The 23,161-nt window shown below is 39.0% G+C and overlaps 1 long non-coding RNA gene across 1 annotated transcript; it reads left to right on the plus strand.

The window, feature by feature from the left end:
* Positions 1–14,460: 14,460 nt before the first annotated feature.
* On the plus strand, positions 14,461–22,414 carry LOC121928140. Its single transcript, XR_006103449.1, has 3 exons — positions 14,461–14,502; positions 21,264–21,330; positions 22,323–22,414. It is a non-coding gene; the product is annotated as an uncharacterized LOC121928140 (long non-coding RNA).
* The last annotated feature ends 747 nt before the right edge of the window (positions 22,415–23,161 follow it).

Here is a 23,161-nt window from a genome sequence, read left to right on the forward strand (position 1 = left end):
GCAGCCATTCACTCGAAACCACAAGGTTGCGAGTTCAAGACCAGCAAAAGGGCCCAAGCTCGACTCAGGCTTGCATCCTTCCGAGGTCGCTAAAATGAGTACCCAGACTGTTGGGGGAAAATTAGCTTACTTGCTAATTAGCTTACTTGCTGTTCACCGCTATGATCTTTGGAATAGCGGTATATAAATAAAACAAATTATTATTAAATTATTAAATGATAAGGAAGAAAATCTTTTCTTTTCCAATGATAACTCCTCTGTCTGCAGTGGTCTGCTGCAAACATATGATAAGGGTATCTGGAATACAAATATAACTGAGCAATCTTGAGTTCGCATCTTACACTGAACTGTGCAGGGGCATTTTTCATCATGGCAGTGGTAAAGGAAGAGGAAAAAAGACCCCTTGTCATTTTTGCTATCTCTAGGAAGGCAAAATGGTATTTTGCAAGATGGGAAAACAAATCCATTTTATTTTTTTATTTAAAAAAAACCATGGGAAATGGTTTCATTTTAATATTACTAGAATTGTATGCTAAGTTTTCTTCTTAGTGCTATTTCAGAATGATCTCAACAAAAGATTCACTAAGCAGGAGCAGCTCAAGTTCTGTTGTTGCCCGAGGCAGAAAGTAATCTACCCCATCACACGTACCACACTGGCTGATGGCATGTACCTATAGTCCCCTCAAGGAAGAGGAGAATGATGTGTTACTCAGGCTACATCTACACTGAAAAATTAAGGCAGTTTGATACCACTTTAACTATCATGCCTCAATGTTATGGAATTCTGGGAATTCTAGTTTTGTGAGACACTTAGCCTTCTCTGTCAAATCCCAGAATTCCATAGAATGGAGCCATGACAGTTAAAGTGGGGTCAAACTGCAAATTGCATTAATGCTGCAGTGTGGCAGCATCCTCATTCCCAGGGAGGAGGATACAGCTATACATACCTCTACCCACTGGCGCAAGGGGGTAACCACATTTAGCCAGAGAGGGGGAGGAAGACAAAGAGAAGGAGGAGAAGGAGAAGGAGACGGAAGGGGACAGTTATAGCTACACCCCTTGCATATGCCCAAGAAGAGGCTGCCATGACTGCAGAGGACAACACAGAGGATAAGGAAGATGATGTGAAGACCCTCCTCCCCCTAAAAACAAAGGGGGAGAAAAGCAGGCAAAGACAACAACAGCTGATGCTCCTATACTGCTAGTGTGGCATAACTGTTTATTTAAAGCACTGTTTCCATACAGCCCCAGTTCTCAGACGTTGGCTTTGAGGACTGTCAAAGCCTGCCATTTTGGAAGCAAATGTTCCATAGAGCAGAACTGGTAGCAGCAGGGCTGCAGTGGCAGCTGTCAGAATCTCCCATCTCCTTTTCCCCACTTCTACCTCCACCTTGTCTTCCTCCTCCAGAGGTGAGGGGTTCCAGGCTCTGGAGAATAGCCCAGAGGAGCTTGACTTAGACTCATAGTAGAACCAACCCTATCATCAAGCAGTCCTTTAAAAACTATTGGAAACATTTATAAAACTGCCTCATTATTTTCAAAATTTAACATCTTTCATTAAATAAGAAGATAAAGGTATGATATTGCATTTTTGTTACAAAACTTGGAAGTGAATTCTTTAGACAATCATTTAACCTTAATGTAGTTTGATCTCTGTTTTCAGAACCTCACAAATGCCTTAAAAGAAAAAAAAAACATGAGGGGGAAAAGGCAAGTTGTATTCTCGTTGTTGTTGTTGTTGTTGTTGTTCTCCTTCTTCTTGTTGTATGCCATTCCCCAAGGGAATCGAACCCTGATCTCCAGAATCTTAGTCCAATGCTCAAACCACTACACCACATAGGAATATAAATCCTTGTTTATTTCATTCTCATATGCAAAAGTGAACAATTTCAAATGTTCTCTGCCACCAGTTAAGATTATAGGGTTGGTACCCCAGCCCCCTCCCTCCCTCCCCAGTTTTGCAATTATTTTCAATTATTGCCTTGAGGAGTTTTTGGCAAAAACATTCAGTGTAAAAAAAAATGTGGTTCACAATTTATTTATTTATTTTTTGCATCAAACATTTTGTGTAGGAAATTGTATTTTTTGCCCAATACACTATTTTCATTGCAGAATGGTTTCCTTGTTTGGGTCAGTGAAAACAGTTTCAGGGATATACTGAACATTTATTAAACCAAACCTATCTTTTTACTAATCTTAGTGGACTGGGTGAAATGGGAGGTTCCAGGTTGGAAGAAACCCCTGCCAAAGAGCCCTGTTGTTGGCTTTCTCCTACATCAATGGGCTCCCCCAGGACATCTTTGGTCTGAAAATATGCCATGAATATTGTACAAAATCCCCTAGACAAAAGTTCTTCCTCTTACCTCAAAACATTCCTCTCTTGAGTAAATCTGCATCTTATTAGCTGATACTAATGTTTACATCACCGTTATGGTTGCAAAATTTGCCCTGGCTGCTAGTAAGCTGTGATTTAGGTACCCAAATCAATTGTAAGAACTAATTCAAAATGTAGTACACAACTGGTATTTTAACCTAGATTTTAATTTTAATTAGTATAAATGTGATTTTTAGTATGGCTATTATGGTTTATCTGTTCAGTTCTTGGTATGTTATTAATTTTAAATGATTTTAATAATTCTGAATAGTGATGGTGCATAGCTTTTAGCAATAAAAGTTCTGTTATAAAATTAAGAGCAGGTTTACACTGGCCAGAATACTTCAGGAGTAGCCCCCAAACTGCCCCCAATTCCCCGTGTTGTCTGGGAATTCTGCAGTGATGCTGGTCAACTGTTTACATGTACATTTCACTGTGTCACCCAACACCACACCATTGTCAATCACATGCTAGGTGGCACAGTGGAACATGCATGTGAACAGCCACCCAGCATCACTGCAGAGTACTTTGGATTTTCTTGGCAATCTTGAGCAAAGGGTAAGCTTTTAAAATTCAGTTTAAGAAAGGGATGTACTAGATTTAGTGCAGAACTAGCCTTCCCCATGTGAAGACAGACCACACTCAAGTTAGGGGGTTGAACTTGCATTATGTTGTCAGGGCAACATGAGGGCTGGGAGAAACCAGTGTAAATGGCCCATTTAGACATACCCTAACATAGCATCTCCCAGATCCACTAGAAATGTCTGCAAATATTTTGAGGAAAGGGGTTCAGTGACAAGCCCTGCCTGGATTTAAGGGAACAAGAGCTCCCTGGGGATTCTATATACTGATTTAGGCTTGTATAGAATAGAATCATACCATGAATTCCTATAATTTCATTGCAGGTTACAGCTAGTGAACCATCATTCACAGTGGATTACACCCATGACACAAACAGTTGCTTCATTTGTCACATATGCGCTCCTTTCAAATTTTTAACCATTTCTCATTCCCAATTGCCCTTTATTGCTCATTCTGGCTTAAAATGCAAAGCCTGACCTTTCAGAAGGCATCTTGACTGAATGCTGTTGGAACCACTATCTGTATTCTTTACGTTGCGACTTGCATTGCTCTTGTCTGAAATCCATAATCCTTTTTCCACAAAAGAGGAGATATAAGAAATCTGTCTGTTTCAGTATCTACAACCTTCAGACTTTTTGAAGCATAAATTATTCCATCCCAGTCAAAGTTCCATATCTGATTCTTGAGGTGGCAGGTGAGGATGAGATTAAAGTCCACATATTCATATGCATCTTGTACACATTTTCCTTATATGCATATTTGTACACATTCATTGGAAGCATATATTTTTATTATTTTATTAAAGAAAAAAAGAAAAAAAATCAGGAGAATGATTTATAAAACTCTCTGTATTAAGAGAAATGTGTATACAGGTGCATAAATACTAGAAGCTACTCATAAAAATGTATATTGCTGTGGTAGGGAAAACTCCACAATGTTGACCACAAACACTTGATTGGCAGAAAAAAGGTCACTTTATTAATTACAGCAAGTGAGAAAGGTTGGCCCAAAAACCATAAGTCTAGATCTGTCATCCATCAACCCATGTTGGTCAATGAACTGAATTGCCTGGTCATGGCCAGGCTTCGGAATGACAGAATGACACAACTGACCGTGTGTTTGCAACTCAAGGAGCCGGTTGAGCGCATGTGCACATCTCTACCCCTTGTCACCAGGAGATGCTGATTCGATAGTGACAACACTGCTACTCTCTAAGTACCCCCAGTTCCCTGTTGGACTCCCAATCTAGTGCTCCACAGCACAGGAAATCATGCCCATCAGATCCAAGGCCTATGACACTGCCACAAAAGGCTGGACCCCCACCCTGGGGCCTGCCTTCCAACACTTGCCAACTGAAATCATCCTTGAAACTGAGTACCCCCCAGCCCCCCACAATAGAGTCTCTGACAAGAGTCCTTTTGTGGGTGTAGCCTGCAAATGCCCCAGATTTCCACCTGCCCATCTTCTTCATGGAGTGTACTGGCATTCCACATCCCGCTGCCACTGTGGCAGCCGCGATGTGGGATGTGTGGCCACCAAAGACCTAAGCAAGCAAACCTGCACACTATAGGGCCAGGCGTAGCACCGACACCACCTGGTACCATGTTAGCAGTGTGCTTTCCTCATGGATGAAGAGCAGGCCTTCTGCTTGGGAGCAAGATGACAGGAATCTGCACAAGGTCTGGACAGGGCACAGGCTGTGGCTGTGTAGCCTTTGGAGGATGATGGAAGCCCCTTTCTTAGCTGGTTACACTTTGAACCTGCGAAGAACTAAACAGACAGTGTTGCCGACCAAGGTAACACTCCCCCCCAACTTGGAGAGTGCATTCAGAGATGTCAGTCTTAGAAGAGGGGACCAGCTCACCTATCCTCAGTACACCAAAAAATGCCAAGATAAATGCAGCTCTGAATAGACGGGACTTGGCTCTGGATTCACAGACTCGGCCAAGATGTTTTGAAAGTTTACAAAGTAGGTTGAAACAGAAAGATCTCCTGCCATCTAACTTTTTGGCCACTGTTCTCCTCCAGCCCGCCAGGGTCCTCCTAAAAAGGAAATATGCGTATGGGTCCCAAACCCCCACCCCCTTTGGAGAAGAAAGAAATGCCTCCTAGGTGCACCAACATGGTGCAAGGAGCATTCCTGTCCTCCCTCAACCAAACTAAAAATTTTAAGACAGTGTGCGACTGGATTGGCCAGTAGGGGCTGAGTCCGGTCACCTTGAAGAAAGCATGCAGCTTGACAACTGGTTATATGGTTGGCCAGGTGTCAAGCCCTCTCCGGATAGGCCACTACTCTGGAGACTACTCCCAGATAAATGGAGAAGCCCTCTGTCCAGTTGGCAAATGAGTGTTCTATATGTTGGGCCTTATGGTCTCGCTTACCACTCTTTTGAGAGTAATGGCACTAGTCTTCTAACCTAAGGGCTTCAACAGAGTGAAGACATCCACGAATTTGCCCCTGAGCATCTTTTTCCTGGTGTTCTTCGACAAGTGAAGATCCAGGGAGGGGGGGCCTCATCTCAAGAAAACTTGGCCAAGGTGAAGGCCTGCGAGTCCACCTACACCCCCTCCAACCCAAGGCATCTGGCCCTGCACCTGATGGCCTAAAGAGCAGCCCAAGGACTAAAGGTACCCCCTCCCCCCCAACCAGTAGTCATCCTTCTCAAGGGCCTGTTGGGAAGACACACCATCCCTGTCACTGAAAACTGCCTGGCTTCATGCCCGTGGTCCTTTCTGATCCTTTTCTTGACCTTGGACCGATGTTTTCACCCCATGCACGTGGGAGAGAGACTTGATCAGGAATGGCTAGTGGATAAGCTGCTGGCAGTGGAAGAACTTTTTTCAGAAGAGTTGCTGCTGGTAGATGGCTCCAATCAGTAGCACTGCTTGGTGAGGTCTCCTCGTGCATACACCTGTGCTTTAGACAATCCTGGGGATCACTGTCCGCTTGCCAGCTGATGATGAGGCACTTAAACTCCCAGTGGTCACTGGGAGTTACAGTCTGGTCCCCAGACCAGAAGTGCCATCCCCTTCTTCTAAAACATCCCCACCAGCCAATCAGGGCCCTGGCAGCCCATGCTGCTGCCCACCGGGGATGGCCGCAGCAGGCAAGCCATCCCTGTGCTCCACCCCCCCCTCCCAAAAAAGCAGGCCCAGACCAGGTAAGTTGGGCAGTCCCCTTTTAAAAAAAATCATAGAAGTAAAAAAATCTGAAGAATAATTGCATTACATTATACATATTAATGTTGAATGTCCAAACAATGTTAAATTTCTCTCCCATCCCTGTTCAAAACAGTCCACAGCCATGTACTGTCATTGCCCTTCAGATAAAATCTTACTGTGCAATTTACCATGAACAATGTTTTGATCACAATGGCATCATTAGGGTTGGTGTCACCCAGTGCAGTTACTCATGGTGTCACTCCTGCATGTACTCCCTCCCATACACACTGTATAGAGTCTTTAGTAATGTTATTTGTACTAATGTTAGTAATGTTGCTAATAAATTGTAATTCCCATATTTCACTTAATGAAGTGGTAATGGTTGTGACATAAACAACAAGCAAAATCAAAATTATCTTTAAATTAAAGTATCATGCACACAGTCCAAATGTATCTACATGTACATAGCAGTTAAGGTGAAAATTTGGTAAGATGTGATGTTTTTAAAGAAAACATAAAAATAATAAAAACATGTTTTTTTAAATTTTTTTGAAAGAAATGCTTTAATTTTTAATATATTCTTTTTAAAACTGGGGCCTCACCTTTGTCTTCCCATTGAGCCTCACACCACTCATCCCATCTCTTCAACATTTTAATGAGATGCAAGTCTGTTTCTGCCCAAGGTAGATGTTTGGGAAGCCGTGATGTCACACCCACTTAGGGTGGCACCTGGTGCAGCCCATACATTCCAGCATGCACCTAATGATGCTCCTATTTTGTCAAAGAGTGACAAATAATTAGCATTTATGGGTTATTGGAGTAGAATGTGTCTTAAATTAACCTGCAGCCTAAAAAAACTCCAGAAGTAAGTGACTAATATTTGAGCAAATGAAGCAAAAAATAGAGTACCGGTTGAAATTGACCATTGCCATTGTAGGCAATATTTAGATTTCCAGAATAAATAATAATAATAATAATAATAATAATAATAATAATAATAATAATAAAATTTTTATTTATATGCCGCCCTTCCTCTGATCAGGGCGGCTTACAACAAGTTAAAATACAATCAATAATACACATAAAATAAAATACACATTAAAACAAACCAACAGTAAAAAGCCCCATAGCCCAACCTCTTGGCCACGAAAGAGGAGGGAGGCCCACAGGATATTTATTCGGGGAATGCCTGTTGGAATAGGAAGGTTTTAAGGTCCTTCCTAAATTGGGCCAGGGTAGTAGACGACCGGAGCTCTGTGGGCAGCGCATTCCAAAGGGCTGGGGCAGCTGTGGAAAACGTCCTCCGAGAAGTGGAGACTAACCTAGCCCCAGGCACCTTCAGTAGCTGCTGCCCAGATGTTCTGAGTGTGCGAGGCGGAATGTATGGGGAGAGGCGGTCCTTTAGGTATCCTGGGCCCAAGCCATTTAGGGCTTTATAGGTAATTACCAACACCTTATATTGAGCTCGGAAGCGAATGGGCAGCCAATGGAGATCTTTTAAAACCGGTGTTATATGGCTGGTCCTGGGAGCACCAGTGACCAGCCTGACTGCCATGTTCTGCACCATTTGCAGCTTCCGAGTTTGGTATAAGGGTTGCCCCATGTAGAGTACATTGCAGAAATCCAATCTCGAAGTTACCAGAACATCAACTGGTTTTGGACACAAGCTCTCTGTTTAGCATCAAGACATTATATAAAGCCAATATGACCTATAAAATTGACAAGTGAACCATATAAAGCCCTAAATGCAACATTATTGACCAAAGCTACAACAGCAAGGAGAGTTAATCTGTTGGCAGTCTTGGTGAAATGTCTGTTCAGAGAGCTTGTGTCCAAAACCAGTTGATGCTGCTGTCTGTTAATGTAAAAAGTGTAGGGAGGGAGGCAATTTTATTTATTTTCCTCCCTCCTCCTGGAATTTCCAGAAAAGCTGTCCTTTCATGTTGGAGGATTCTCTGGAACAGTGTGGAAGATATTGTTGGTGTGATCTGGGGAATTTTGAAAACCACCTCTCCACTTTTTTCATCAGAAGCCTTTGTTAGATTTCTGTACCTGCAAAGATTTCAGTATCCTTTACAGAATATACATTTTGTATCTAACCTATTTTATTTTAATCAAAACCTTTGCCTCTTTATTCTTAATCTCTCTCTCTCTCTTTCTCTCTCTGTCCAGCTTCCTTTTTAATATATCGTTTATTACATCTGCTGGAAGAGTCCTAAAATAAACTGACAGGCTTTATTAAGATGATAAGCATTGTACAACAAGAACAGAAGGGGAAATTGGGTTTCTTCATTACATACAATGATCCCTTTCTTTCCCTTAGTGGCATTCAATTAAACCTGATAGATATTATACAGATGCCCCCCATGTCATGAAGAATGCAAAGACAAGATCTCTCAAGTTAGCAATGGAATCAGGAACATTGTTATATTAATCACAGAGGGAAACCACACAGAGGATTGAATAATGCAAAACTGTCACACATTTCAGCTGAGTGAATAAATGTGCTTTGTAATCTGTTGTTTCTTTCTTCATGGTTCCATTCAAATTAATGATGAACTACCCATTAAAAGGGCAGACATGGAGTGATTTGTATATGTTGAATTACAACTGTTTTATTTTTTTATTATTATTATTATAAATTTTATTTCTTAAAAACCAACAATACATTATATAAACATAACATCATGTTTGTACATTTACAACCTAATACCACAGTACATAAAAACAATACAATACATACATTTAACATCACCCCTTCCCAATATCATCCCCTCCCCTCATTACACAGAAGAAACAAAAAAATAAAATATCACATACATCAAAACAAACTCAACAGTCATTGACAAACACAAATAAAATTTCCTTCCTGGATTCTACTACGTGCTTCCCTGAGCTATGATATCTTTTTCTTCCTGCTAATTCCAAATATCATTTTAAGTAACAGTTACGTAACCTTGCTAACACCTTATTTATACCTCAAAATATCTGTCAATATTATTCTTAGGACCATCTGCTACTTACAGGATCTTGCGCGTTATCGAAAATAAGAAGATCATTACATCATGTAAAATTTCCAAAACTTTTCTCTGTTTTTCTTGATGTCCTTCAGACAATAAAATAAGAAAACAAGGAAGTATTACCATTTGAAAAACTAAAATTTGAATTTCTGATATATATAACAGTATCTATGTCTCAGAAATATCAATTAACAATGTATTTAATTTGCTTTTCTTTATCTAAAAAGCTACTAACTGGTTTCCAAATTTCTTTACAGGTTTCCCAATTGAGTCCTCTTATCCGGCAGGTAAGTTTGTCCATTTCAGAAAAATCTATCACTTTTAACAACCACTTGTTATAATCAATGTCATCTTTATTTTTCCAGTTTCCAGCATAGATCACCCTCGCTGCTGAGGTCAGATAAAATATAAGTCTTCCAAATTTTTCCTCTAAATTATCATCTAGTACTATACCCAATAAGTAAAATTCTGGGTACATGGAAAAATTATAATTTAAAATTTGTTGTACCCACTTGTGAATCTGTTTCCAATATTTATTTGCATATTGGCAATTCCACCATATATGAAAGAACGAACCAGGGGCTTTATTGCACTTCCAACAGTTTGGGTTTACATTGGAATAGATTTTTGCTAATTTCGATGGGGTCAGATACCATAGAAATTGCATCTTGTAATAGTTTTCTCTGAGGGCATAACTCGCAGTGTGTTTTATTCTTATTTTCCAGTTTTTTTCCCATTGGATTAATGGGATGTTATGCTGGAAATCCTGAGCCCATTTAATCATAGATTTTTTAATATGTTCTTCCTCCATCTCTAAAGATAACAATATCTTATATAGCCTAGCAATTTTGCTGGGTTTTTTTGAAAATAAAATATCATCTATAACTGACCCTTTTAAATCTATACCGGTAAAATTTTTGTCTTCTATGAATCTCTCTTTAATTTGTCTGTAGGTAAACCAGCTAATCAGATATCCCTCATTTAGAAGCTCTTCATGTGTTTTTAACCTTAAATTTTGTGTTGAATTAACCATATTCACTAATTGTCTATAATTAATCCATTTCCCAGGGAAAAATTCTTGATGTTTATGAAAAGCTTCATTTGTTGAAGCCCATAAGGGTTTTTTTTTTTTTAAAGAATCTGGGCTGATACCGAAGCCATGTTTTAATTAGAGCCTTCCGAATACAATGATTTTGGAAATCCTTATTTGCTTTTAACTTACCATAAAATAACTATGCATGCCACCCAAAAACATTGTTGTATCCCTCCAAGTTAAGTAAGCTTCTATTTTCTAAATTGCACCAGTCAATAATCCACTCAAAGCAGCAAGCATGAAAATAAATTTTAAAATTTGGAACTGCCAATCCACCTTGTTCAGAGGAGTCCTGCATATCTTTCATTCTGACTCTGGCTTTTTTTCCTTCCCAAATAAATTTACTAATATCGCTTTGCCAAATCCTGAAAGGTTTTTCATTGGTTAAAATTGGGATGTTTTGAAAAAGAAACATCATCCTGGGCAAGATGTTCATTTTAATAGTAGAGATTCTACCTAACCAAGAGAGTCCGATCTTATTTCATTTCTCCACATCCTTTTTAATAGATTTCCAAGTTTTTTCATAGTTATTTTTGAAGATACCTAATCTTTTTTTTTATTTGAAAAGATGTTTTTACTTTCAATTCCTCTTCTTCCTTTTTTGTCATATTCATTATCAATATAGAAGTTTTATCTTTATTTATCTTCAACCCTGAAACCGAGCCAAATTGCTCGAGAGTCTCAGTAAGGCACTGAATATTATTTAAAGGATTTGATAATGAGATAACCAAGTCATCTGCATATGCCCTCAGCTTAAAATGGTCTTTTTTCACTTTAACACCTGTGATTTTTGTATCCTCTCTTATTGTATTATTAAGTATTTCTAGGGTTATTATGAAAAGTAAGGGCGATAAAGGGCAGCCCTGTCTAGTTCCTTTCAATATATTAATGTTGTGTGTTTTTTCACCATTTATTATTAACTTTGTTGTTTGTGGTTGATATATCTTATTTATCCAGTTTTGAAATTTATTCCCCGTATTCATCTTTTTGATTATTGCTTTCATGAATGTCCAATTAACGCTATCGAAGGCCTTTTGAAAGTCTATAAAAATTAAAGCCAGTTTTTTATCCACCCTTTTACCATGATATTCTAATATATCTAATATATGTCTTATGTTCTCTTTTAATTTCCTATTTGGCAAAAATCCGCATTGATCTGAGTTAATTAAATCTGCGAGAATTACTTTAAATCTTAAAGCTATGATATGTGTGAATAATTTATAATCGGCGTTTAACAAAGCAATCGGTCTGTAATTAGAGATATTGGATGGGTCCTTTTCTGCTTTAGGGATTAAGATCGTGTCAGAATTTAACCAAGATTTGGGTAAATCATCATTCCAGATATTGTTTAATACTTTTAATAAGTGAGTTTCCAATACATCCTTAAAAGTTTTATAATATTCTGATGGAAACCCGTCTGGGCCTGTTGCTTTCCCATTTTTACTCATTTTTATCGCTTCGGCTAATTCTTGTGCCGTGATGTCTCTGTCCAGCATTTGTTTTTGTTTTTCAGTCAAGGACCTTATTAATCTGTTATCTAAATATTTTTCTATTTGTTCGCTATGGATATCATCCTTTTTAAATAATCCTGAGTAAAATTTGCTAAAGGCACTTTTGATAATATATTGATCAGAGTAATGAATACCCTCTGTTTGGATTGAAGTAATGCTATTATTATGTGCTTTTTCTCTTAACTGAAATGCCAAAAGTTTGCCTGTTTTATTTGCATGCTCAAAGTATTTTTGTCGGGTCTTTTTCATTTTCTTGTTTACTTCTTCTACTAATAAACTAGAAATTTGTTTTTGAATATAGCTAATTTCATCTTTAATAGATTTCTTATTTGGGGATTTTAAGAGTAATGTTTCTTTTATGTTTAAATTATCTTGTAACTCTTTAAATTTTCCCTGTTGGATTTTTTAAAAATTTTGAACCCTTTTGAATAAAAAAGCCCCGCATTACTGCCTTAGAGGCATCCCATATAGTATTCAAATTAGTATCTGCTTCTGTGTTTTCCTTAAAATAATTAGTCAGCATCACTTTAGCTTCCTGCACAATTCTATCGTTCTTTAGAAGCAAGTTGTTTAATTTCCAATCCCATGCTTTATCTCCTATTAACAGTGTCATTAATACAGGATTATGATCTGACATTACCTTAGGTAAAACTTCAGTCTCTTTTATTCTTGGACAAAGACCCTTTGACACCAAAAACATATCTAGCCTTGCCCAAGAGTGATGCACTTCTGAAAAAAAGGTATAGCTTTTAGCGTTGTCATATTTTGATCTCCATCCCTCCTCCATTACACAAAAATCCATCAGATCAAAAAAAGATTTAGGTCGTTTGACTTGTGAGTTTTTAATGTTTTTAATCAGAGAATCTGTCTAAAGAAGGGTTAATCACCCCATTCCAGTCCCCTAAAGCAACAATATTATCAAAAGAAATTTATTTAATTTTATTTAATAATTTCACATAGAATTTATCTTTTTTCTCATTAGGGGCATAGATTCCTAGAATTAAAGTCTTTTGATTTTGAATTTGGGATAGTACCGCTATATAATGCCCATTCGGGTCATTCAAAACCTCTTGTGATGGTAACTTTTGTTTAATATATAAAGCAACCCCTTTTTTCTTTTTGTCTGAGCCAGCTGCAAAGCAGTGACCAAGTTTCGGATTCTTAAGAAAGTTTAAATCAGATTTTTGAATATGAGTTTCCTGAATACAACATATATCACAGTTTTGTTTCTGTAAAAACAACCAAATCTTTTTCCTCTTAATCACTCTGTTAATACCTTTCACGTTCCATGTCAAGAATTTAAGTTTCTCAGTCCTCATCATGTCTTGGATCAGAATCTTCTAATTCCACAGCTGGGTCATCAACCAGATCCTTGTCTCCTTCTTCTGTGAGTACTTTATTAGTCAAACCGTTGTCAGGAAATATCATTAAGGGATCATTACTTAAGTTCTTAAGTGTAAGCAAAGAAGCAGTAGGAACATCAGTCACTGATACCTTATGTGCCTTTTTTCCAGGTACTATCTCAAAGTTGTTTTGATTTTTTTCCTCTGACCTATTGGGTTTTTTCTTATCCTTTATATATTTTTCCCAAAAAAACCCTTGCTTGTTGAACTGTTTTCAATTTAATCTTTTTCTTTTTAAACCATAAAATAATCCCCTTTAAGTATTATCCACCGATAGAGGATGCTGTTCATTTGAAGGTCCTTAGTCAAAAACTTATACTCCTTACACCTTTGCAAAATTTGAGTGGGAACATTCTTAAACAGAAGTACCTCTTGGTCATCAATTATTAATGGGGTCGCTCTGTGGAGTCTCAAAATGCGATCTCACATTTCTTTCCACAGGAAGTAGATCACAATGTCTCTAGCTATTTTTTCTTGTTTAGCAATCTTCGAATTCAATCTGAACATTTTATCTGTTTCCATTAGACAAAAATGTTCTTCAATTTGTAAAAACTTTGCCAAATCTGGAATTATTCTAGTATATAAATTTTCTCCCTCTTTTTCCGAGAGACCCCTGATCTTGATACATTTCTCCCTCAGTTTAGCATCCCGGATCAGTTGTTCCTCTTTGTAGTAATTTTGCCTTACTTTGATCTCCTCAATTTCCTCTTGGGCATCCAGTTGTTTATCTTCTAAGTTGTCGATCTTATCCTTCATATTTTTCAAATCTGATGATATTTTCTCAACTGTACTATTAATTTCTTTCAGATCATCACGTAATTCTTTCTTTATCTCCGTCTTGAAAAGTTTCATTTCCTTACTTAAATTGTCCATTTGTTGACTAAGTTGAGATGTTATTTTTCGAATATCCTCAAAACAGAGAGATTTTTCAGGTAGTACTTGTGTTGTTTGTTGGTCAATCGATGTTCTTCTTGCCGAGTTCGGGTTCATTTTTGCGTTTTGTGCCTGAAGCTGAGTTTTTTTCCTAGTGTCCATAGCAATCTTGTGCTTTAAGCAAAGTAGATTTGAAGAGAAAAAAAGTAATACAAATCCCAGCCAGTAAATGTAAATATATGGATATATAAACAAATACTGAGACTCCTTGTATTCCTTTAATTATTTGATTAACTTGTTGACTTTGTTTTTCTTCTTACAGTACATTAAATCTGTTATAGAGCTTATAAAACTACAATTCCTGGCATGCCAAGCATACTCTGATGCCGTTTCCTGTGTTTGCTTTGCAGCCAAACTTCCTGCAAGTTTCACACAAACGCTGAGAGACTGAGAAGTCCTGTTTGCACAAAGAGATTCCTCTCAAGTAAGTTTAAGTTACTTCCTTGTTCTTGTTATATATTTTAAGATGAAGAAAATAGCAAAAGTAAAAAAAAGATAAGTTCAGGCAGCACTGCTTATAATTTCCACTGCCTCTGTTATTAATTAGAAGCTTGATTTCTCAGTTTGGGCTTTGGTGTTCCAAAGGGTCCCCTTTTACTTTCATTCAGCTTAAAAGTCTTGAATGTTAAATATGCAAGCAAAGTTCTTTATTGGAATTAGCTAAGCGTCAGCATGTAGTAGAAATCCAGCAAATTAGGTACCAAGGAATCCCCTAGACCCAAAAGAAGTTTCTACCTTGATTTCTTTTTTTAAAAAATTGGCGACGAGTCTCCGCGGTTTCTACCGCTGCGAGATGGCGCAGTTGTGGCTGGCTGCCCCCTCTATCTTCTAAGATATTTGAGGGATATAGGAGCCCCCTCCAAAGACCACTTCTTGTGGAGTGTTCTGCTGCTTTTGCTGGCAATTTGAAGCAGCTTTACCCATGCACCGCAGACAAGTTTGCAGAGCCTCTGCAAACATGTCCTCTCGGCTCGCCAGACCAACCAGGAAGTCGAATTACAACTGTTTTATTAAGACAAATAAGAAAGTGCTAATGCTCCACTACCTATAAACCATAGGGCTTTCTTTATTAGCTGATCAAAGAAAATCAAATTATATATTTCAGAAAAGAGAAGAGCTGAGACAGGTGGAGAAGAGATGAGACAGCTGACTCAGCAAGGACCATTTGATTCCTCCTCTCCCTAGTTTCACCAAATGAAAAAGATGGCACATGAAGCATTTCCCCGTTAGATTGATTTAATCATAAGACAGCCATATTTCTCTGTTATGAGAGAGAGAGCAGTAACAAAGAGAGTGGTGCCTTCAAGATTAACAAAACTTTTTTTGACCATGTGGGAATGGACTACAGTCCACTTAACACATGATGTTTGGGAGTTAGAAGCCATCTTCACTAGGGTTAAATAATAAAAATAACAGTGCTTCGGCAGTTCATTTTTATTGTGTGAGTCTTCATTAAGGCAATTTGAATTACTCCATTTGGCTGCAGGAGGGGAATGGGAGAGGAAGGAATTTAGTTCTAAAGTTAAACATAGGCTATTTTTACTTGTTAGACACTGTGAAAGGTAAAGACAGCCAAGTATTTATGGCACTCTCCAGTCACCAGCAAAATATTCATCATACCTTTAGATCATAAAAGTATATATATCCACATGTGTTTCACATGCACCTGGCATTATAAATAAACATAGACAGTTACAATAAGATCTCTTTGGCCTGTTACAGACTGCCAAAATAAAGCTGCTTCGGGTCTCTTTGGAGGTATGCTATTTAAATGATGCATGCGTCCTAAGAATCCGGAAGCTGCACCAAAGCTGCACTCCAGTGCTTAGGAATGAAGTGTGGCTTTGGCGTGACCTCCAGACCCATGCATCATTTAAATAGCATACTTCCATAGAGATTCAAAGCAGCTTTATTTTGGCAGTCTGTAACAGGCCTTAGATAACTTGATATTCCCCATTCCATTGTGTTTGTCTCAGTCAAGACAATTTGAATTACTCCACTAGACTGCAGGAGGGGAGGAGGAGAGGGAATTCCATTGTAAGACTAAACAAATCACTCTTTCTTGTTAGATTCCGCAAAAGGAGTTATATGATTCATATTGATAACTACAAAAAAAGTTAGGGAAAGAAAGCCAGTGGAGTGTTTTATAGCCCCCATTCTTCAAGAATTTGTCAGGAATGGGCTGCTTCTCTGTAAGGGGTGGACAAGTCGAAATATCTTGATCTCCATAAAGGAGCAAGAAGAGTAATAAAAATTCCCACCCATCCCTTTCAGGGACAGGAAGAATAAAGAGAGAAATCTGCATCACTAATCCTCATATATTGATAGACATACAGACAGCCACACACACACAAAAACCCTGCATTATACTTAAGTAGAATCTGGATTCATTTAACTTAGTGTTATCAACTGAGACTGCCAGTGGGTCTCCATTCTTTTCCAATCCTACCTGAATATTCCCGGTATGTCCCATTCAAGTATTAACCAGCCTCAATACTGCTTAGCTTTAATGAAATTTGATGTGCGCACAATGGTACAATGTATGTGTCATGATGAAAAGGCATTTTTAAGTCTATACACAAGAACATCTAGATTAATTCTTGTGGCTGGAGATCTGTAATCCCCCAATGAGAATAGAAATGGAAAAGAAAATACAAATATTGAAAATAAAGGCCACTCAGGCATATCCCACTTTGGATCCAAGCCGAGGAGCTAATCAGCTTTGCTGATTGGTCTCTGATTGCACCAAACATGAAGATGTGACTTCACCACATTCTGGGAGCTATATCCATTTTAAAGGATTAAGGCAGAGGCTCCACCATGTTCCCACACCCCCTTGGTGAGACGAGGAGTACTTCTTTCATGGCATCTAAGTTTACCACTGGGCCATATGTGTGACTCAAGCTGAAGTGTTTTGCCTGTGGTTTAGCATGATCTCAGCAACTCAGCAAGACGCTATGCATTATTATTTAATCAAGAAAACTAAACAAAACAAAAAGTTCACATGTGGAGTAGAATCTTTTCTATTGCTGTGCTTGTTTGCTACTTCCATGTTTCCATTAGGCCCAGCATGCACTACAGTAACATAATGAATAGGTACATAGGCAATAAGTCCCTAGTGATTTCTGGCTTATGAATCCAAACAGCCTTAAAAGTATGTGTAAATGTTTTTTTTTCCAAATAGTTAAATATGATTTATGTGCCCCGATGGATTCAAAAACTTTTATTCAAGGGATCGAAGTATATTATTTTTTTAAAAGTAGGATATTGATCATCTGAACTTGGAGGATCCCACTGTGAGTATATCCATCTTGAATATGACACACCTTTGGGCTTTTTACTAGAATAAATTAGGATGATTTAATATATTTTTGTTTTATGTACTCCAATAATCTACTAGCAGAATCACACTTACGGTATTCAGTTGGCATTTTTCAGGAAAGAAATACCCTAGGGACTTGTCTGGCTACTCAGCCTAATGGATTATTATTGAGGATACGACATAGCAAAAGAATAATTATGTGTTCATTCAGAGAAAGACCAAACTATTCTGAAAAAACATTGATATTCCCAGCCATGAATGTACTGAAGACAGGGTTTGACGGAGTTAAACACATTATCCACGGCATCACAGCAATAAAATACTGTTAATTTCACAGTTACTTTGCTTCTATTTTATCTTATTATAGAAATCTCCTGATAAGAGATCATCACAGAGGGTCAGGTCTTCTTATTCTGTCTGGATTTGCCACACATCCATGGGTAAAAAATGTCCAGCTGCTTATTTCCAAATGCTAAGAATACACATGAGTCAAATGAGTAATACCAATCACAGCAGCAGCAACAACAATATGCCTCAAAAATAATAAATTCAATTGGTCTAAACCACCAACACTGGATTATAAAGGAGATATCCTTAATTTTACATATGTGCACCTTCCATCTTTGATTAAGGGAGCCCTGGTGGCGCAGTGGTTAAATGCCTGTACTGCAGCCACTCACTCAAAACCATAAGGTTGCAAGTTCAATATCAGCAAAAGGGCTCCAGCTTGACTCAGGTTTGCGTCTTTCCGAGGTCGCTAAAATGAGTACCCAGATTGTTGGGGGTAATTAGCTTACAGTTGTAAACTGCTTAGACACTGTTAGTTCAGTATGAAGTGATATATAAATGAAGCTGTTTGTTTTTTTAATTAAATATCTAGTATTTATGTATACCTACAAAGCCAGTGTGGCACCATAGTTCGAGCAGAGGACTACAGCTCTAGAGACTTAGATTCATATCCCCACTCAACCTTGGAAACTCACTGGGTCACCTTTTGCAAGTCACATTCTCTCAGTCTCAGAGGAAGGCAAAGGAAAAAAAAACTCTGAACAAATCTTTCCAAGAACAGCCCATTATAGGTTTGCCTTAAGTCTGCATAAATCTGCAATTACTTGAAGGCACACAACAGCAAGCAAAACATAATTTAAAAAACATAATGAGAACTAGTGCATAGTGTTGTTGAAATCATTTTGCCTTCTTAAGTGAAAAGAGTGCTTTAATTAAAAGAGACACTGAAAACTATTCATACCTATAGCTCTTACATTTCCTTTGTTAAAATTACCTTGGTAACTTTGCTTGCCCTTTTTCTTTGGATACCTAAACTGCATTTCTAAATGGTCAAATACAGTTTTAAGATGTTGCAATGCTAGAAATTTAAAGACTAAAAGAAAATTCAATGGGCAGGAGGCAAAATTCTTATTTTGGGCGCAATGTCCTCATTTGCCCCAGGTCTCTACCCTGTCACTATATTACCTGTCCTAAGGACATAGTTAGTTTCTTTTTTTAAGATTTAGGCTGATAGAATTGAGACATATTCTTCCTCCACTTTAAGTAAGGCCCAGAACAGACGGTTCTTTGTGGCGCCCTCATCACATGCGAGGGTTGGCTGGTGAGCGGAGCGCCCACACACCTGGCAGCCCTCGCATGTGACGAGGGCGCCGCAGCTGCAGCACACCCACAAGATAGACTGCATAATGATGATGTCACATCTGCGCTGCTTCCAGACGGGGTGGCACAGCTGTGATGTCATTGCGATGTCTCTCACGCTTTGCAGCGGCACAGCAATGCCACGAAAAGGAGCCACTTCCAGGTGTTCCTTTTTTGCTCTGCAGCAGCGCCACACAATTTGGTTGCTGCGACACTCCTGCGGAGCAAAGAGTGGCGCTGGGGAGGCACCTCTTTTTGGTGGTTTGTACCCTGCCTAAGCCCCAGAACAGTGGTTTTAAATGTTTGGTTCTCCAGATCAACTTCCAGAAACCCCAGCCAGCATAGTCAATAATGAAGCATTCTGGTAGTTTAAGTCCTGTAGCCCTTTCACAATACACAATTATAACACTATGATCAACTATAAGGAATGAATCCCATGGAATCTTGAAGTTTTGTAATTTGGTTGCAGGCATCAGAGGAGTTCTCTAGTTGAGAGATGCCCTTTCCTCAACTGCAAATCCCAGCATTACATCATATGCGGCCATGGCAATCAGAATAGCACTATATAGTGTTAGGAAGTTTCCAGTTAGGGGATTTTAAAAAATTTAGCTCACATTGCTGAGAGTGGGGTCCTAACAACACCCCTTGCAAGACTGTGTCCTGTAGTATATACCAGAGGGCCAAATGATCCCTTGAGAGACGACGCTGAGACAGACTGTTCAAATTAAGTCTAAATATTTATTAAAAGGGCAAACAAACATACAGGAAAGGACACACACATACACACAAACACACTTCTCAATGAAAGTAAAGAAGGGAAATTCAGGAGAGAGTTGAGAGAGGCAAGTCTACGGGAAATACTTACTTCTGAAGGCTTCTCTGGGAACCCAATATGGATGTAGATGATGGAAAAGACACAGCTGCTGAAGCATAGGGGTAAATGGCCGAGGGAGTCCAGTCTGATGTGAAGCCAGGCTGTATTCTGACTATAGCACACTTGGGTAAATGGATCTAAAGGTTATATAGGCAAATTCTAACCTCTAGCGATGAGATTAATGGCTTGGCTGTAAAGACCTGGGCTTTTGTGGAGCCAAGGTGAAGAATAGCCTGGCCAATTCACTTGGATCTGGACACAATTGGGTAAGGCAAACAGATGAATGGGTGGCTATTGATTTAATCACTGAGCCATCAAGTGTGAGGCTGAAAACAAACAGCCAGTATTGTGCTGGTTTTTGGAGGTGAGGACTTTCCTGCTTAGCAACTCCCAAACTTCCTTTGGGGAATTTTCAGTTATTATTCTCTAGGGCTCCTGTCCCCTTCTTTGCAAGATGCCTACATGACCTCTTCTCTTTGGAGAAATGGCAGTGTCCCTAGGAGGTCAGTTTGGGGTCAAAGTGAACTCCACACACACTCCAAAATTTAATAAATCTATATGATCTAACAAATGTTATAGTGAGGAAAGACTCCTGTTGGATCAAAACTGCTGGATAAGCATGGCTAGTGTCTGGGTTGCATATGGGTTGCACTCATCCACCCACAGTTGCAATAACACCTAGTTTTGACTTTTCAATCCTGTGTCTATCCCGGTGGAATTTCCAGGTGTGATAATCTCCCTGTTCTCAAGATGTGAAAGTTATTGGTTGAATATCAGTAAATAGATAAAGATAGATTAGAACTTATTTATTAAGAAAAGGCTCACAGAGCAGTGTATGTAACATTTGTTTTAAAAGGTCCCTGCTTAATACTTTTGAGACCTAGCATGCTTTAGTGGCATGAGTACTGTACTAGGACTGAGAGACCCCACTCAGCCATGGAAACCCACTGGGAGGCCTTGATCAGTTCTAGCAATCTGATCACCTACGATAAGGCTATCCTATGCAATGAGTCAGTTGATGTTCAAGATATCTGGGCACTGTTATCGGGAAGTGGGTGTTTGTTACACTGTCTTAGTCCAGGGCCATTTAAGCTGCACCCCAAGCAATCAGGAGAGCAAGTCAATCATGAAACCAAATAGTTTCATGACAGATCCAATCTTCTCCTTTACTTTTTAGAAAAGCCTCTTAAGAAAGAACTGGTCTAGCGATGTAGTTGGAGCAGACTCTCCCCTTACGCTGATCCATGTCAGGCTAATAGATAAATGTGAAAGAACTGAAGTATTCAGGACTCACCCTTCCAAGGTTTGAATTTCTCTCTCTAATCACTATCTTGCTTCCCAGGCTGTAAGGTCAGAAAGCCTGAAGAAGATAACATCATGCTGAAGAAGTCTGCTTAGAAACAGAAAATGTAAGTGCTTTGTAATTTCAAGTTAAGTTAAACATGTACAAAACATTCTGAGCCATGTTCTAAAACATTGTGCTACATTCTGTAGATAAAGATACCAGTGGGAATACCAGCATGAGACACAAAGAACATCTGTGTCATACAGTGTGGCAATAGTTCTTGCTCCTTATTGGTGACTTTGGAGCTCTACAGATGGGAAGGAAGGGGCGGTGGAATGCTGCCCCTTTCTGTCCCGGATTGGTGCCATGGCAACTGCATGCCATGGCACCAATACAGCCTCCATAGAGCACAAAAATGAGCTGGTAAAACCGGCTCCTTTTTGTGCCCTCGAAGGGGCGCCACAGCCACCATCGCATGGCTTGATGATGCCCCTTTGGCGCAGTGCTGTTTGAGTGCTGCACCAAAGTGGCATCATCATGGCATATGCCATCTGAACAGGTGCGCACCAAGATGACACCCGGGCAGTGAGGTGAGGGCTTTGAGCGAGGGGACACTCAGCCCTTACCCCACCCACAGGGCACACACTTTTACCGGTCTGTAAAGGGCCTTTGTATAGTTTTCATTGCTTTTTATTGCTTCCACTGATTTTCTGTTTTCAAAATTCTGTATAATGTTGGTTTTATTGCTTCTTTAGTCTAGACCTGAGGTTTTAAGACAGAGTACCCTGTTGCTGCCTAAACTACAGTTCACTAATGGCTCCATTCTTGAAACCAAAATTCTTGAACACAAAATGAGAGTACAGAGGAAGTTTGGGAAAGAAATTAACTTTCCCTTTACATGTACAGCAAGTAGGTAAGACCAGGCTAATGCACTGCCATGGGTATCCTTCAATGATGGCCATTTCAATTGTTACTGTTCAGTTTCTTATATGTTTAGATAGCTAATACAGTTTGTTAAAACTTTCTGAGTATTTCTAATCATTTATCTGCATTGCTATTTAATAAATTAATTGAATTTGGAACTAGAATTGATTGACTTCTGTGCTTACTTTAAAGGTTGGCTTCATCTACATGCTACCCATTTGAACATGGCTGCAAGGGGCTTAAAGGAGTTTATCCTGCAGATGTGTGTGAACCTGATTTCTCACTTACTGGAAGTGTATGAGTTATTGCAAGTATGAGTGGTTGCAATCTATAGACAAAAGATGCCTAGCAGACTATCTCTCAGATTGCATGCAGAAGTACACCAGATTGTTACATATCATGTGTTCTGTTTCTTAACATGGCTGTAGACTCTGAACACTTTTCATAGGTAGGGCCCATATATATGCATAGCAGTTGTCTAGCCTGGAAGTCAACAACATATGGAGAGCTGTGGTAACTAGATATTCTTGGAAGGTGAATTCTGTGTGTTCTCTGTGTGATCATTCCAGCCGCCTCCATAATCAGGAAGGTTCCAGGCAGCTCACAGTAGTGATTAAACAAGACCACTGTTATTAGACTGTAAGCCTGCAGGCAGGGTTATTGTGAATGTTTACTTAATGTAAACCACTTTGAGAGAGTTAAGCACACTAGAAAGAATAAATGATTATGATAATTGTCCCCACCCCCTCCCCAGCATCACAACAAACAACCAGTTTGTACGGGCAAAATAAGGTCATAACAAAAGGTTTAAAATGTTAAGATTCTTGACTTTATCACAAAGCCAGCTTCTGCTGCAACAACTGTAGAAAAAACTCCCTGTGCACAATGACTCCATAGATACTAACATTCTATTTAACTGTAAAGGGAATGTTTTTTTTCTAATTACTAGAAACTACACTGATCAGCAAATTCATTTTGAAACATTCATGACCTTCATTTCTTTGTCTTGTTCGTTCACGGTGTTGGGAGCA

This window comes from Sceloporus undulatus, chromosome 1, assembly GCF_019175285.1.
Source record: "Sceloporus undulatus isolate JIND9_A2432 ecotype Alabama chromosome 1, SceUnd_v1.1, whole genome shotgun sequence".
In the NCBI taxonomy this organism is placed as follows: Eukaryota; Metazoa; Chordata; class Lepidosauria; order Squamata; family Phrynosomatidae; genus Sceloporus; species Sceloporus undulatus.